Source organism: Leuresthes tenuis, unplaced genomic scaffold, assembly GCF_036924035.1.
Source record: "Leuresthes tenuis unplaced genomic scaffold, fLeuTen1.0.hap1 SCAF_57, whole genome shotgun sequence".
NCBI classification, from domain to species: domain Eukaryota; kingdom Metazoa; phylum Chordata; class Actinopteri; order Atheriniformes; family Atherinopsidae; genus Leuresthes; species Leuresthes tenuis.
This window is the reverse complement of record NW_027325411.1, coordinates 68,772-83,576: the sequence shown is the minus strand read 5'-3', so window position 1 is coordinate 83,576 and position 14,805 is coordinate 68,772. Positions and strand designations below refer to the sequence as shown.

The 14,805-nt window shown below is 44.3% G+C and overlaps 4 non-coding genes across 4 annotated transcripts; 2 read left to right on the top strand and 2 right to left on the bottom strand.

Moving 5' to 3' along the window:
• Window positions 1-3,173: 3,173 nt before the first annotated feature.
• On the top strand, window positions 3,174-3,287 carry LOC140285812 (U5 spliceosomal RNA). Its single transcript, XR_011910760.1, has one exon. It is a non-coding gene; the product is annotated as a U5 spliceosomal RNA (small nuclear RNA).
• A 308-nt stretch (window positions 3,288-3,595) lies between these two features.
• On the top strand, window positions 3,596-3,780 carry LOC140285798 (U2 spliceosomal RNA). The gene has a single exon (XR_011910749.1). It is a non-coding gene; the product is annotated as a U2 spliceosomal RNA (small nuclear RNA).
• A 4,557-nt stretch (window positions 3,781-8,337) lies between these two features.
• Window positions 8,338-8,521, bottom strand: LOC140285786 (U2 spliceosomal RNA). The gene has a single exon (XR_011910738.1). It is a non-coding gene; the product is annotated as a U2 spliceosomal RNA (small nuclear RNA).
• A 308-nt stretch (window positions 8,522-8,829) lies between these two features.
• LOC140285810 (U5 spliceosomal RNA) lies at window positions 8,830-8,943 on the bottom strand. Its single transcript, XR_011910759.1, has one exon. It is a non-coding gene; the product is annotated as a U5 spliceosomal RNA (small nuclear RNA).
• Between the last annotated feature and the right edge of the window lie 5,862 nt (window positions 8,944-14,805).

Here is a 14,805-nt window from a genome sequence, read left to right as displayed (position 1 = left end):
TGTATAGTCGGGCTTTCGAGCCTTTTCTTCCCCGCTTTTTACAATTCATGGTCGGACTTTCACACCTTTTAGTAGCGGAACAACTCTGCTCCCGCTATTGATTGTGTACAATAGGGTATTTTAACCTTTTCTTACCTGCTTTTTGCCAATTATGGTTGGACATTCACACCTTCTTACAGCGGAACACCTCCGCTCCCTCCTTTGATGGTGTATGTTCGGGCATTCGAACCTTTTCCTACCCGCTTTTTACAAACTATGGTCAGACATTCAAACCTTCTTGTAGCCGAACACATCCACTCCTGCTTTTGATGATGGGTATTCAAACCTACTTGTTGCCCGCTTTTCATTAATTATGGGTGGACATACACACCTTGTCGCAGCCAAACACCTCCGCTCCCTGTGAGGATCATGTATGGTTGGGCATTCGTACCTTTTCTTACCCATTTTGCAGTAATTATGGGTGGACATTCACACCTTCTTGCATTTGAACACCTCCTCTCCTGCTTATGATCATGTGCGGTTTGATATTCGAAAATTCTCTTCCATGTTTTCTAGCAATTATTGATGGACATTCAGACCTTCTTGCAGCTGAACACCTCCGCTCCAGCTGTTGATGGTGTATAGTCGGGCTTTCGAGCCTTTTCTTCCCAGATTTTTACAAAATATGGATGGACATTCAGACGTTGTTTCAGCCGAAAACCTCCGCTCCCTCTTTTGATCATACATTGTCGGGCATTCGCACCTTTTCTTACCCGCTTTTTACAAACCATGGTCGGACTTTCACACCTTTTAGTAGTGGAACAACTCTGCTCCCGCTATTGATTGTGTACAATCGGGTATTTTAACCTTTTCTTACCTGCTTTTTGCCAACTATGGTCGGACATTCACACCTTCTTACAGCGGAACACCTCCGCTCCCTCCTTTGATGGTGTATGTTCGGGCATTCGAACCTTTTCTTACCCGCTTTTTACAAACTATGGTCAGACATTCACACCTTCTTGCAGCCGAACACCTCCGCTCCCGCTTTTGATGGTGTATAGTCGGGCTTTCGAGCCTTTTCTTCCCCGGTTTTTACAAATTATGGTTGGACATTCAGACCTTGCAGCCGAAAACCTCCGCTCCCTCTTTTGATCATACATTGTCAGGCATTCGCACCTACTTGCAGCCGAATACTTCCGCTCCACCTTTTAGTGATGTATGGTTGGCATTTGCACCTTTTCTTACCCTTTCTTACCCTACTGATTGCTTAAGATTAAGTTGTTTTTTCTCAAACTACAACATTTTTTTAATTGTTGAAACTTGATTTGAAGTGGATAAATAAGGAGGACAAACAGTTTTAAGTCAGGCTGATAGAAGGAATTAATTTTATAGCAAAATCTGTATTTCGTCATATGTCGAGAGATGCTTATTGCTGAAGAAGTTCTTTCTCATTCTACAAAGTACAACGTTGTTTATCGTTGAAACTTGATTAGACATGAATAAATATGAAGGACAAAGCAGTCTTAACTTGGTTAGAGTTAAGGAATTCGTTTTATAGGAGAATCCGAATTCGTGCATAACTCGTAAAATAGAGCTTATTTTCGGATTCCTGAAGAATGAGTCTGGTTCTTTCTCATAATACAAAGTTTGTTGTTTATTGTTGAAACTTCATCAGAAGTGAAGAAATAAATGAATGCCTATCAACAAATGTGGGATCTAAACTCTAGTGCTTCCTCTAAAATAATTTCCTTTCTCAATTTAGAAATGTGTGTGTGTAAGTCACAACACCCGTGACACCAAAACGGCTTTCTTTTCTCTACACTCTGCACTATGAGCACACACACCAAATCAGAAAGGCTTTTTTCTCTCTTTTCTACATTATGGACTGTGGGGACACAAAACCGCTCTCTCTTTTTTTTTTTGATTGTGTGCCAGGGCGTTGTCTCACATATTAGATTATGCTTAAGATACGAATGGGTTTATCAGTCACATCAGAATCCATACATACTGATCCTCCCGTAATAAAATGGTCGGATCTTATCAAACACACTTTGTTTCTTGTGACAATCAAGTCAGCGAAACAGCGTATACACGTCAAGACACTGAATCAAGTTTGCCACAAGAACTCATAAGTTTGGCAGTATTGCTCTGCCGTCAGCAATCATACACCCATTTTATTTTCGTGAGACATGTGCAGGCACCTGTTCATCTACTGTTCTATCACTATGAATTAGTTTATCTATTATCAATAAGGATACTTCTACAACTACTATCAAAGTATGTCCAGACTTCTTATGTTGTCAGTTGCTATATATGAATAAGTGGGTAGCTACTGACAAGCATTAAGCATGTCACACAGCCCAAACATATAACATTTCAGGACACACCACACAGTTAACAACCACAGTGAAGTGTCAAAGCCCAAACATGTAACATTCAACAGGACACTTACACAACACATTCAAATCAAACAGTCAGACAACATACAAGAACATATACCCCAGCCGGCATTGCTCCCTGCCTATTTTCCTACAGCTCACTATGTGTGCGCACACCTTTATTCACAAACTCTTCAACTTATACTCTTTTACCAAAGCTGCTACAGCTCGATTGGCCGAATACCCTTAGATCCTATTTCGGTGAATTTGACATCTGCCTTACATGTAACAGATTAGCGGTTTAGCAGTTTTAATTTAGTTTGAGTGAAGGAATTCATTTTATAGCAAAATCCGAAATCGTGAAGAACTCATGAAAGTAAGCTTATTCTCGGATTCCTGAAACTTTAGATTTGCTCTTTCTTTTACTGCAAAGTACAACGTTGTTTTTTTTTGTTTAAATCTTTCTGGACATGGTAAATATGAAGGACAAAGCAGTTTTAACATAGTTTGAGTGAAGGAATTCATTTTATAGATAAAATCCCAAGAGTCTGCTGAGAAAAGAGAGTGAATGCGAAGTAGACTTTAACACGGCTCTGGGAGCGAGCCGAGTGTGGGCTAACCGGGAGAATTGCTTGAAAGAAATGCGACACCCGAATGAGCTGTCAGAACAAAGCCTCAATACGGTGTTCCCGTGGTGTTTTTGTTGCTGCCTTGTCGATTGCACAGGGGCAAGCGTTTCAACCAAGCAACGCTCACCATCGGGAAGGTGGCTATGGCAACTAGCCTGATGCCCTGCTCCCGCAGTGACGGATAATCGTACTCTGGTTTCTCTTCATAACATACAAGTCTTTCGCCTTTTACTAAAGACTTTCGTGGAGAGCAGCACTAATGAGTTGTTTCTATTTTTGGCAGGCTTTACCTTTGCGGGTGAAGCCCTTTCTGTCTGTGCAAAAGAAATCTTGTTACTGTGCAGAGTGACTTCTCTGAGTAGAGTCGCCTTACTTGTTGCGATTGTGCCGATGTTCGAAGCTGGAGTGCAAAGTTGTTGCTTGAATGGTGCTTGCTGGAGCATGCGGGAGTGCAAAGTTATACCATTTAAAAGGGCTGAAGAGTGCTCAGTGCAGCGGGTGGGCGGAGGTGCAACGTGACACTCTGGCCACCTATGGCCATAAAAAGAACACTGCTACAAGTGCGCATTGTGCCAGCAAGGGCCCTCGGACCTGAAACAGTGGACAGTTATCGCTTCTCGGCCTTTTGGCTAAGATCAAGTGTAGTATCTGTTCTTATCAGTTTAATATGTCCTCTATACGAGGACTACATATTAAATGGATTTTTAAGAATAGGAGTTGAAAAAGAAGCTTTTCTCCGTTCACTCCAAGCATCGACCCAGTACTGCAGTGCCGCTGGGAACGGTGCGCTCTTCTCTGCTCTTGTGAAAAAGCAAACAGCGGTGCAGGATGGAAGTTTCAGGGAGCCCAAGATGAAACTTTCTTTTAATCTGCTGAGAAAAGAGAGTGAATGCGAAGTAGACTTTAACACAGCTCTGGGAGCGAGCCGAGTGTGGGCTAACCGGGAGAATTGCTTGAAAGAAACGCGACACCGAATGAGTGGTCAGAACAAAGCCTCAATACGGTGTTCCCGTGGTGTTTGTGGCTGCCTTGTCTTTTGCACAGAGTAAAAGACAAGGCAGCCATCGAATAGGGCCCGATTGTTCCTACTTGGTCAGCCGAGGAGCAAGGGGGGGGAGCAAGCGTCTCAACCAAGCAAATCTCACCAAGTAGGAACAATCGGGCCCTATTCGATGGCTGCAACACCTGAAAGAGATATTGATGCGAGACCCGATCAAAAGCTTTTTCAAAGTCTAAATTTAAGATGACAAGCCGGGTGTTTCTGTCTCTAGCGTAATCAATGATGTCTCGAATCAGTACAAGGCTGTCGGTGAGTTGTCTCTCTGAGATGGCACAAGCCTGGTCTGGGTGAATTACCTCCTCTAAAACAGAGGACATCCGTGTCGTTAAAACCTTGCTAAAAAGTTTACAGTCAAAGTTTAAAAGTGTGATGGGCCTCCAATTCTTTAGGTCAGTCTTATCATTTTTATCAGAAGTGAAGAAATAAATGAATGCCTATCAACAAATGTGGGATCTAAACTCTAGTGCTTCCTCTAAAATAATTTCCTTTCTCAATTTAGAAATGTGTTAGAAAAGGTAAAAATGCCGGTCCATACATAATCAAAATCGGGAGAGGTGGTGTTCAGCTGCAAGAAGGTCTAAATGTCCATCAATAATTGCTAGAAAACATGAAAGAAACTTTTCGAAAATCAAACCGCACATGATCATAAGTGGGATAGGAGGTGTTCAGCTGCAAGGTGTGAATGTCCACCCATAATTCCTGAAAAATGGGCAAAAAAAAGGTGTGAATGCCCAACCATACATTATCAAAAGCAGGAGTGGAAGTGTTCGGCTACAAGAAGGTGTGAACGTCCAACCAAAATATGTAAAAAGCAGTTAAGAAAAGGTTCGAATATCCAACCAAACATAATCAAAAGCGGGAGCAGAGCTTTTCGACTGCAAGTAGGTGTGAATGTCAGATCATAATTTGCAAAAAGCTGATGAGAAAGGGTGAGAATGCCCGACTATACATCATCAAATGCGGGAGCGGAGTTGTTCGGCTGTGAGTAGGTGTGAATCTCCGACCATAATTGCTGAAAAATGTGTTAGAAAAGGTAAAAATGCCGGTCCATACATCATCAAAAGCGAGAGGGGTTGTGTTCGGCTGCAAGTAGGTGTGAATGTCCAGCCATAATTACTCACAAACGGGTAAGAAAAGGTAGTATTGCCAGACCATATATGATCAAAACAGGGAGCGGAACTAAAGTTCAAATATATTAACAAAAGCGGGAGGAGAGGTCTTCGGATGAGAGTGGTTGAAAATTTCCGACCATAATGTATAAAATGCGGTGAAAAAAAGGTGTGATAGAACACTAAAAGGTGGAGCGGAAGTGTTCGGCTGCAAGAAGGTGTGAATGTCCGACTATATTTGGTGAAAAGCAGGTGAAGCAAGGTCTGAATGCCAAACCTTACATCATCAAATGCGAGATCAGAGGTGTTTGGCTGCAAGAAGGCCATAGTTTGCCAAAATCGGGTAAGGTGCGAATGTCCGACTAATTATCAAAAAAATTTGGATTAGAGGTCTTCGGATGCAAGTGGGTGTGAATATCCAACCATACAAGTATGGTGGAGAGGAAGCTGTGAATAGCCGACCATAGTTTGGAAAAAGCGGGTAAGAAAAGGTTTGAATACCCGAACATACACCATCAAAAGAGGGAGCGGAGGTGTTCCGCTGTACGAAGGTGTGAATGTCCGACCATAGTTGGTAAAAGGCGGGTAAGAAAAGGTTAAAATACCCGACTGTACACAATCAATAGCGGGAGCGGATGTGTTCGGCTACAAGAAGGTGTGAAAGTCCGACCATGGTTTGTAAAAAGCGGGTAAGAAAAGGTGCGAATGTCCGTTAATGTATGATCAAAAGAGAGAGCGGAGGTTTTCGGATACAAGAAGGTTTGAATGTCCCACCATAGTTTGTAAAAAGCGGGTAAGAAAAGGTTCGAATGCCCGACTATACACCATCAAAAGCGGGAGCGGAGGTGTTCCGCTGTAAGACGGTGTGAATGTCCGACCATAGTTGGTAAAAAGCGGGTAAGAAAAGGTTAAAATACCCGACTGTACACAATCAATAGCAGGAGTGGAGTTGTTCGGCTACAAGAAGGTGTGAAAGTCCGACCATGGTTTGTAAAAACCGGGAAGAAAAGGCTCGAAAGCCCGACTATACACCATCAAAAAGAAGGTTTGAATGTCCATCAATAATTGCTTTAAAACAAGAAAGTAAATTTTCAAATATCAAACCATACATGATCATAAGCGGAAGAGGAGGTGTTCCGCTGTAAGACGGTGTGAATGTCCGACCATAGTTGGTAAAAAGCGGGTAAGAAAAGGTTAAAATACCCGACTGTACACAATCAATAGCGGGAGCGGAGTTGTTCGGCTACTAAAAGGTGTGAAAGTCCGACCCTGGTTTGTAAAAAGCGGGTAAGAAAAGATTCGAATGCCCGAACATACACCATCAAAAGAGGGAGCGGAGGTGTTCCGCTGTAAGACGGTGTGAATGTCCGATCATAGTTGGTAAAAAGCGGGTAAGAAAAGGTTAAAATACCCGACTGTACACAATCAAAAGAGGGAGCGGAGTTGTTCAGCTAAGAGAAGGTGTGAAAGTCCGACCATGGTTTGTAAAAAGCGGGTAAGAAAAGGTTCGTATGCCCGAATATACACTATCAAAACCGGAAGTGTAGGTGTTCGGCTGCAAGAAGGTGTGAACGTCCGACCAAAGTTTGTAAAAAAGCAGTTAAGAAAAGGTTCCCCCACAGAGCACAGAACCCAGGAAGCCCACCACAGGGGCAACCACGCATCCACCCAGAAGACTGCAGAGGAAGCCCCCGGAAAGAGCCCCCATAAGCATAGGGCAGAGGCCCTCCGGGAGCCAGGGGCAACAGCCCACCGACGTCGCCAGGCCCCAGCCGCCCAGACATGGGCCGTGCACTGGATCCGGGCCCCAGGAGCCCGAGCGCCCCCAAACCCCCCGGCAGAGGCCCCACCCAATACCCAGGAGGGCCAAGCGCCCCAGACAGCCACACAGTGGGTCAGTGCCTGCCCCAGCACCCCTGGCCAAGTGCCCTGGGAGTCAAGACGTGCCCACAGGTGGGTGAAGTCGCGAGCAGCGGAGAGAGGCCACGCCGCCCCCCCCATCGGGAGAAGCACAGGCAGGCCAGGCGACAGCAAGTCCAAGATCCAGGCCCAATCATTACCACACACACTTTCATGTCCCATACATCTACACGTCCTCCCTCCCTCGACTCCGCTGGGGTGTAGTGCAGCGGGCACACCAGGGGGCCAGCAGCCCCCCAGCCACCACAGACCCCAAACCAGCAGAACAATTAATTAATCCTCCTGGCCCCTCCCGCCCCGAGCAGCAACCAGGAAGCAGGGGTGTGCGAAGAAGACCCCTCCCCTCACCCTTCTGGCTCTTCAATATTTTCTAATAGTGAGCAATTAAAATTGAGGGGCAGCCAAATTTGTAGAACTGGGAGCGTGGCCCTCTGGGCAGCCTACATACCCAAAGAGCCCCGCCCACCAGATGCCACTCAGTGTAACCACCCCCCAAGACCTAATGTGTGTGTGTGAGTGTGTTTGATAAGTAGTAATGTCTAAGGTGTAATTAAAACAGGGGTGGGAACTGCAGAGGGCAACTACTGCAGAGTCCACTACACCCCACCGAACACACACGCCCCCAAAACCCTTCATGTGTGAGTGTGTGCTGTGTACAGGAGCCAGAAGGGAGAGGGGTATGGGGATATACACTGGGGGCAGCCAGGGACTGGCTGCAATAGGCATCCCCGCTACCAGGGAGCCAACACAGGACAGGAGGGCCTGATGTCCACCAGGCCAGGGGCCTGCAGCGACCATATTCTGGGAGCTACTGTACCCCCAGAAGGTACCCATCCCGCCCCACCCCACTCAACCCAACCCCACTCCGGAGGACCTCTACAAAAAACAAACAAACAACAACAAAAAACCAACAAACAAACCACCCGGTCACACCAGTCGCAGCAGCCCGGGCCTGAGACCCACCATCACCCAGGCCCCCCCAGGCCCCCCCTCAACAGGTGCGCTCTTGTGAAAAAAAAAACAGCGGCAGCAACAAAAACACAACGGGAACACCGTATTGAGGCTTTGTTCTGACCGCTCATTTGGTATGGCGTTTCTTTCAAGCAATTCTCCCGGTTAGCCCGCACTCGGCTCGCTCCCAGAGCTGTGTTAAAGTCTACTTCGCATTCACTCTCTTTTCTCAGCAGATTAAAAGAAAGTTTCATCTTGGGCTCCCTGAAACTTGCATCCTGCACCGCTGTTTGCTTTTTCACAAGAGCAGAGAAGAGCGCACCGTTCCCAGCGGCACTGCAGTACTGGGTCAATGCTTGGAGTGAACGGAGCAAGCTTCTTTTTCAACTCCTATTCTTAAAAATCCATTTAATATGTAGTCCTCGTATAGAGGACATATTAAACTGATAAGAACAGATACTACACTTGATCTTAGCCAAAAGGCCGAGAAGCGATAACTGTCCACTGTTTCAGGTCCGAGGGCCCTTGCTGGCACAATGCGCACTTGTAGCAGTGTTCTTTTTATGGCCATAGGTGGCCAGAGTGTCACGTTGCACCTCCGCCCACCCGCTGCACTGAGCACTCTTCAGCCCTTTTAAATGGTATAACTTTGCACTCCCGCATGCTCCAGCAAGCACCATTCAAGCAACAACTTTGCACTCCAGCTTCGAACATCGGCACAATCGCAACAAGTAAGGCGACTCTACTCAGAGAAGTCACTCTGCACAGTAACAAGATTTCTTTTGCACAGACAGAAAGGGCTTCACCCGCAAAGGTAAAGCCTGCCAAAAATAGAAACAACTCATTAGTGCTGCTCTCCACGAAAGTCTTTAGTAAAAGGCGAAAGACTTGTATGTTATGAAGAGAAACCAGAGTACGATTATCCGTCACTGCGGGAGCAGGGCATCAGGCTAGTTGCCATAGCCACCTTCCCCATGGTGAGCGTTGCTTGGTTGAAACGCTTGACCCTGTGCAATCGACAAGGCAGCAACAAAAACACCACGGGAACACCGTATTGAGGCTTTGTTCTGACCTCTCATTCGGTGTCGCGTTTCTTTCAAGCAATTCTCCCGGTTAGCCCACACTCGGCTCGCTCCCAGAGCCGTGTTAAAGTCTACTTCGCATTCACTCTCTTTTCTCAGCAGACTCTTGGGATTTTATCTATAAAATGAATTCCTTCACTCAAACTATGTTAAAACTGCTTTGTCCTTCATATTTACCATGTCTAGAAAGATTTAAACAAAAAAAAAACAATGTTGTACTTTGCAGAAAAAGAAAGAGCAAATCTAAAGTTTCAGGAATCCGAGAATAAGCTTACTTTCATGAGTTCTTCACGATTTCGGATTTTGCTATAAAATGAATTCCTTCACTCAAACTAAATTAAAACTGCTAAACCGCTAATCTGTTACATGTAAGGCAGATGTCAAATTCACCGAAATAGGATCTAAGGGTATTCGGCCAATCGAGCTGTAGCAGCTTTGGTAAAAGAGTATAAGTTGAAGAGTTTGTGAATAAAGGTGTGCGCACACATAGTGAGCTGTAGGAAAATAGGCAGGGAGCAATGCCGGCTGGGGTATATGTTCTTGTATGTTGTCTGACTGTTTGATTTGAATGTGTTGTGTAAGTGTCCTGTTGAATGTTACATGTTTGGGCTTTGACACTTCACTGTGGTTGTTAACTGTGTGGTGTGTCCTGAAATGTTATATGTTTGGGCTGTGTGACATGCTTAATGCTTGTCAGTAGCTACCCACTTATTCATATATAGCAACTGACAACATAAGAAGTCTGGACATACTTTGATAGTAGTTGTAGAAGTATCCTTATTGATAATAGATAAACTAATTCATAGTGATAGAACAGTAGATGAACAGGTGCCTGCACATGTCTCACGAAAATAAAATGGGTGTATGATTGCTGACGGCAGAGCAATACTGCCAAACTTATGAGTTCTTGTGGCAAACTTGATTCAGTGTCTTGACGTGTATACGCTGTTTCGCTGACTTGATTGTCACAAGAAACAAAGTGTGTTTGATAAGATCCGACCATTTTATTACGGGAGGATCAGTATGTATGGATTCTGATGTGACTGATAAACCCATTCGTATCGTAAGCATAATCTAATACGTGAGACAACGCCCTGGCACACAATCAAAAAAAAAAGAGAGAGCGGTTTTGTGTCCCCACAGTCCATAATGTAGAAAAGAGAGAAAAAAGCCTTTCTGATTTGGTGTGTGTGCTCACAGTGCAGAGTGTAGAGAAAAGAGAGAAAAGAAAGCCGTTTTGGTGTCACGGGTGTTGTGACTTACACACACACATTTCTGAATTGAGAAAGGAAATTATTTTAGAGGAAGCACTAGAGTTTAGATCCCACATTTGTTGATAGGCATTCATTTATTTCTTCACTTCTGATGAAGTTTCAACAATAAACAACAAACTTTGTAGAATGAGAAAGAACTTCTTCAGCAATAAGCATCTCTCGACATATGACGAAATACAGATTTTGCTATAAAATTAATTCCTTCTATCAGCCTGACTTAAAACTGTTTGTCCTCCTTATTTATCCACTTCAAATCAAGTTTCAACAATTAAAAAAATGTTGTAGTTTGAGAAAAAACAACTTCATCTTAAGCAATCAGTAGGGTAAGAAAGGGTAAGAAAAGGTGCAAATGCCAACCATACATCACTAAAAGGTGGAGCGGAAGTATTCGGCTGCAAGTAGGTGCGAATGCCTGACAATGTATGATCAAAAGAGGGAGCGGAGGTTTTCGGCTGCAAGGTCTGAATGTCCAACCATAATTTGTAAAAACCGGGGAAGAAAAGGCTCGAAAGCCCGACTATACACCATCAAAAGCGGGAGCGGAGGTGTTCGGCTGCAAGTAGGTGTGAATGTTCGACCATAATTTGTAAAAAGCGGGTAAGAAAAGGTTCGAATGCCCGACTATATATTAACCAAAGCAGGAGGAGAGGTCTTCGGATACGAGTGGGTGAGAATTTACAACCATAATCTATAAAATGTGGTGAAAAAAAAGGTGTGAATACCCCATAGAACACTAAAAGGTAGAGCGGAAGTGTTCGGCTGCAAGAAGGTGTGAATGTCTGACCATAGTTTGTAAAAAGCGGGTAAGAAAAGATTCGAATGCCCGAACATACACCATCAAAGGAGGGAGCGGAGGTGTTCCGCTGTAAGAAGGTGTGAATGTCCGACCATAGTTGGCAAAAAGCAGGTAAGAAAAGGTTAAAATACCCGATTGTACACAATCAATAGCGGGAGCAGAGTTGTTCCGCTACTAAAAGGTGTGAAAGTCCGACCATGGTTTGTAAAAAGCGGGTAAGAAAAGGTGTGAATGCCCGACAATGTATGATCAAAAGAGGGAGAGGAGGTTTTCGGCTGAAACAAGGTCTGAATGTCCATCCATATTTTGTAAAAATCTGGGAAGAAAAGGCTCAAAAGCCCGACTATACACCATCAACAGCTGGAGCGGAGGTGTTCAGCTGCAAGAAGGTCTGAATGTCCATCAATAATTGCTAGAAAACATGGAAGAGAATTTTCGAATATCAAACCGCACATGATCATAAGCGGGAGAGGAGGTGTTCAAATGCAAGAAGGTGTGAAAGTCCACCCATAATTACTGCAAAATGGGTAAGAAAAGGTACGAATGCCCAACCATACATGATCCTAACAGGGAGCGGAGGTGTTTGGCTGCGACAAGGTGTGTATGTACACCCATAATTAATGAAAAGCGGGCAACAAGTAGGTTTGAATACCCATCATCAAAAGCAGGAGTGGATGTGTTCGGCTACAAGAAGGTTTGAATGTCTGACCATAGTTTGTAAAAAGCGGGTCAGAAAAGGTTCGAATGCCCGAACATACACCATCAAAGGAGGGAGCGGAGGTGTTCCGCTGTAAGAAGGTGTGAATGTCCAACCATAATTGGCAAAAAGCAGGTAAGAAAAGGTTAAAATACCCTATTGAACACAATCAATAGCGGGAGCAGAGTTGTTCCGCTACTAAAAGGTGTGAAAGTCCGACCATGAATTGTAAAAAGCGGGTACGAAAAGGTGCGAATGCCCGACAATGTATGATCAAAAAAGGGAGCGGAGGTTTTCGGCTGAAAGAAGGTCTGAATGTCCATCCATAATTTGTAAAAATCGGGGAAGAAAAGGCTCGAAAGCCCGACTATACACCATCAACAGCTGGAGCGGAGGTGTTCAGCTGCAAGAAGGTCTGAATGTCCATCAATAATTGCTAGAAAACATGGAAGAGAATTTTCGAATATCAAACCGCACATGATCATAAGCGGGAGAGGAGGTGTTAAAATGCAAAAAGGTGTGAATGTCCACCCATAATTACTGCAAAATGGGTAAGAAAAGGTACGAATGCCCAACCATACATCATCAAAAGCAGGAGTGGATGTGTTCGGCTACAAGAAGGTTTTAATGTCCGACCATAGTTTGTAAAAAACGGGTAAGAAAAGGTTCGAATGCCCGAACATACACCATCAAAAGAGGGAGCGGAGGTGTTCCACTGTAAGAAGGTGTGAATGTCTGACCATAGTTGGTAAAAAGCGGGTAAGAAAAGGTGAAAATACCCGACTGTACACAATCAATAGCGGGAGCGGAGTTGTTCGGCTACTAAAAGGTGTGAAAGTCCGACCCTGGTTTGTAAAAAGCGGGTAAGAGAAGGTGCGAATGCCCGACAATGTATGATCAAAAGAGGGAGCGGAGGTTTTCGGCTGCAAGAAGGTCTGAATGTCCAACAATAATTTTGTAAAAACCGGGGAAGAAAAGGCTCGAAAGCCCGACTATACATCATCAAAAGCGGGAGCGGAGGTGTTCAGCTGCAAGAAGGTCTGAATGTCCATCAATAATTGCTAGAAAAAATGAAAGAAAATTTTCGAATATCAAACCACACATCATCATAAGCGGGAGAGGAGGTGTTCAGCTGCAAGAAGGTGTGAATGTCCGACCATAGTTTGTAAAAAATGGGTAAGAAAAGGTGCGAATGCTCAACCATACATCATCAAAAGCAGGAGTGGATGTGTTCGGCTAAAAGAAGGTTTGAATGTCCGACCATAGTTCGTAAAATGCGGGTAAGAAAAGGTTCGAATGCCCGAACATACACCATCAAAAGAGGGAGCGGAGGTGTTCCGCTGTAAGACGGTGTGAATGTCCAACAATAGTTGGTATAAAGCGGGTAAGAAAAGGTTAAAATACCCGACTGTACACAATCAAAAGCGGAAGCGGAGGTGTTCGGCTGCAAGAAGGTGTGAAAGTCCGACCATGGTTTGTAAAAAGCGGGTAAGAAAAGGTTCGAATGCCCGAATATATACCATCAAAAGCGGAAGCGGAGGTGTTCGGCTGCAAGAAGGTGTGAATGTCCGACCAAAGTTTGTAAAAAGCAGTGAAGAAAAGTTTCGAATATCCAACCAAACATAATCAAAAGCGGGAGCGGAAGTGTTCGGCTGTGAGTAGGTGTGAATGTCAAACCATAATTGCTGAAAAATGTGTTAGAAAAGACTAGAATGCCGGACCATACATCATCAAAAGCGGGAAAAGTGGTGTTCGGCTGCAAGTAGGTGTGAATGTCCAGCCATAATTACTCACAAACCGGTAAGAAAAGGTAGTATTGCCAGACCATACATTATCAAAACAGGGAGCGGAGGTGGTTCAGCTGCAAGGTGTGAATGTCTGACTAAAGTTTATAAAAAGCGGGTAAGACAAGGTGCGAATGCCTGACAATGTATGATCAAATGAGGGAGCGGAGGTTTTCGGCTGCAAGGTCTGAATGTACAACCATAATTTGGAAAAACCGGGGAAGAAAAGGCTCGAAAGCCCGACTATACACCATCAAAAGCGGGAGCGGAGGTGTTCGGCTGCAAGTAGGTGTGAATGTTCGACCATAATTTGTAAAAAGTGGGTAAGACAAGGTGCGAATGCCTGACAATGTATGATCAAAAGCGGGAGCGGAGGTGTTCAGCTGCAAGAAGGTCTACATGTCCATCAATAATTGCTAGAAAACATGAAAGAAACTTTTCGAAAATCAAACCGCACATGATCATAAGTGGGATAGGAGGTGTTCAGCTGCAAGGTGTGAATGTCCACCCATAATTCCTGAAAAATGGGCAAAAAAAAGGTGTGAATGCCCAACCATACATCATCAAAAGCAGGAGTGGAAGTGTTTGGCTACAAGAAGGTGTGAACGTCCAACCAAAATATGTAAAAAGAAGTTAAGAAAAGGTTCGAATATCCAACCAAACATAATCAAAAGCGGGACTAGAGCTGTTCGACTGCAAGTAGGTGTGAATGTCAGATCATAATTTGCAAAAAGCTGATGAGAAAGGGTGAGAATGCCCGACTATACATCATCAAATGCGGGAGCGGAGTTGTTCGGCTGTGAGTAGGTGTGAATGTCCAGCCATAATTACTCACAAACGGGTAAGAAAAGGTAGTATTGCCAGACCATATATGATCAAAACAGGGAGCGGAGGTGGTTCAGCTGTAAGAAGGTTTGAATGCCCGACTAAAGTTCAAATATATTAACAAAAGCGGGAGGAGAGGTCTTCGGATGAGAGTGGTTGAAAATTTCCAACCATAATGTATAAAATGCGGTGAAAAAAAGGTGTGATAGAACACTAAAAGGTGGAGCGGAAGTGTTCGGCTGCAAGAAGGTGTGAATGTCCGACTATATTTGGTGAAAAGCAGGTGAAGCAAGGTCTGAATGCCCAACCTTACATCATCAA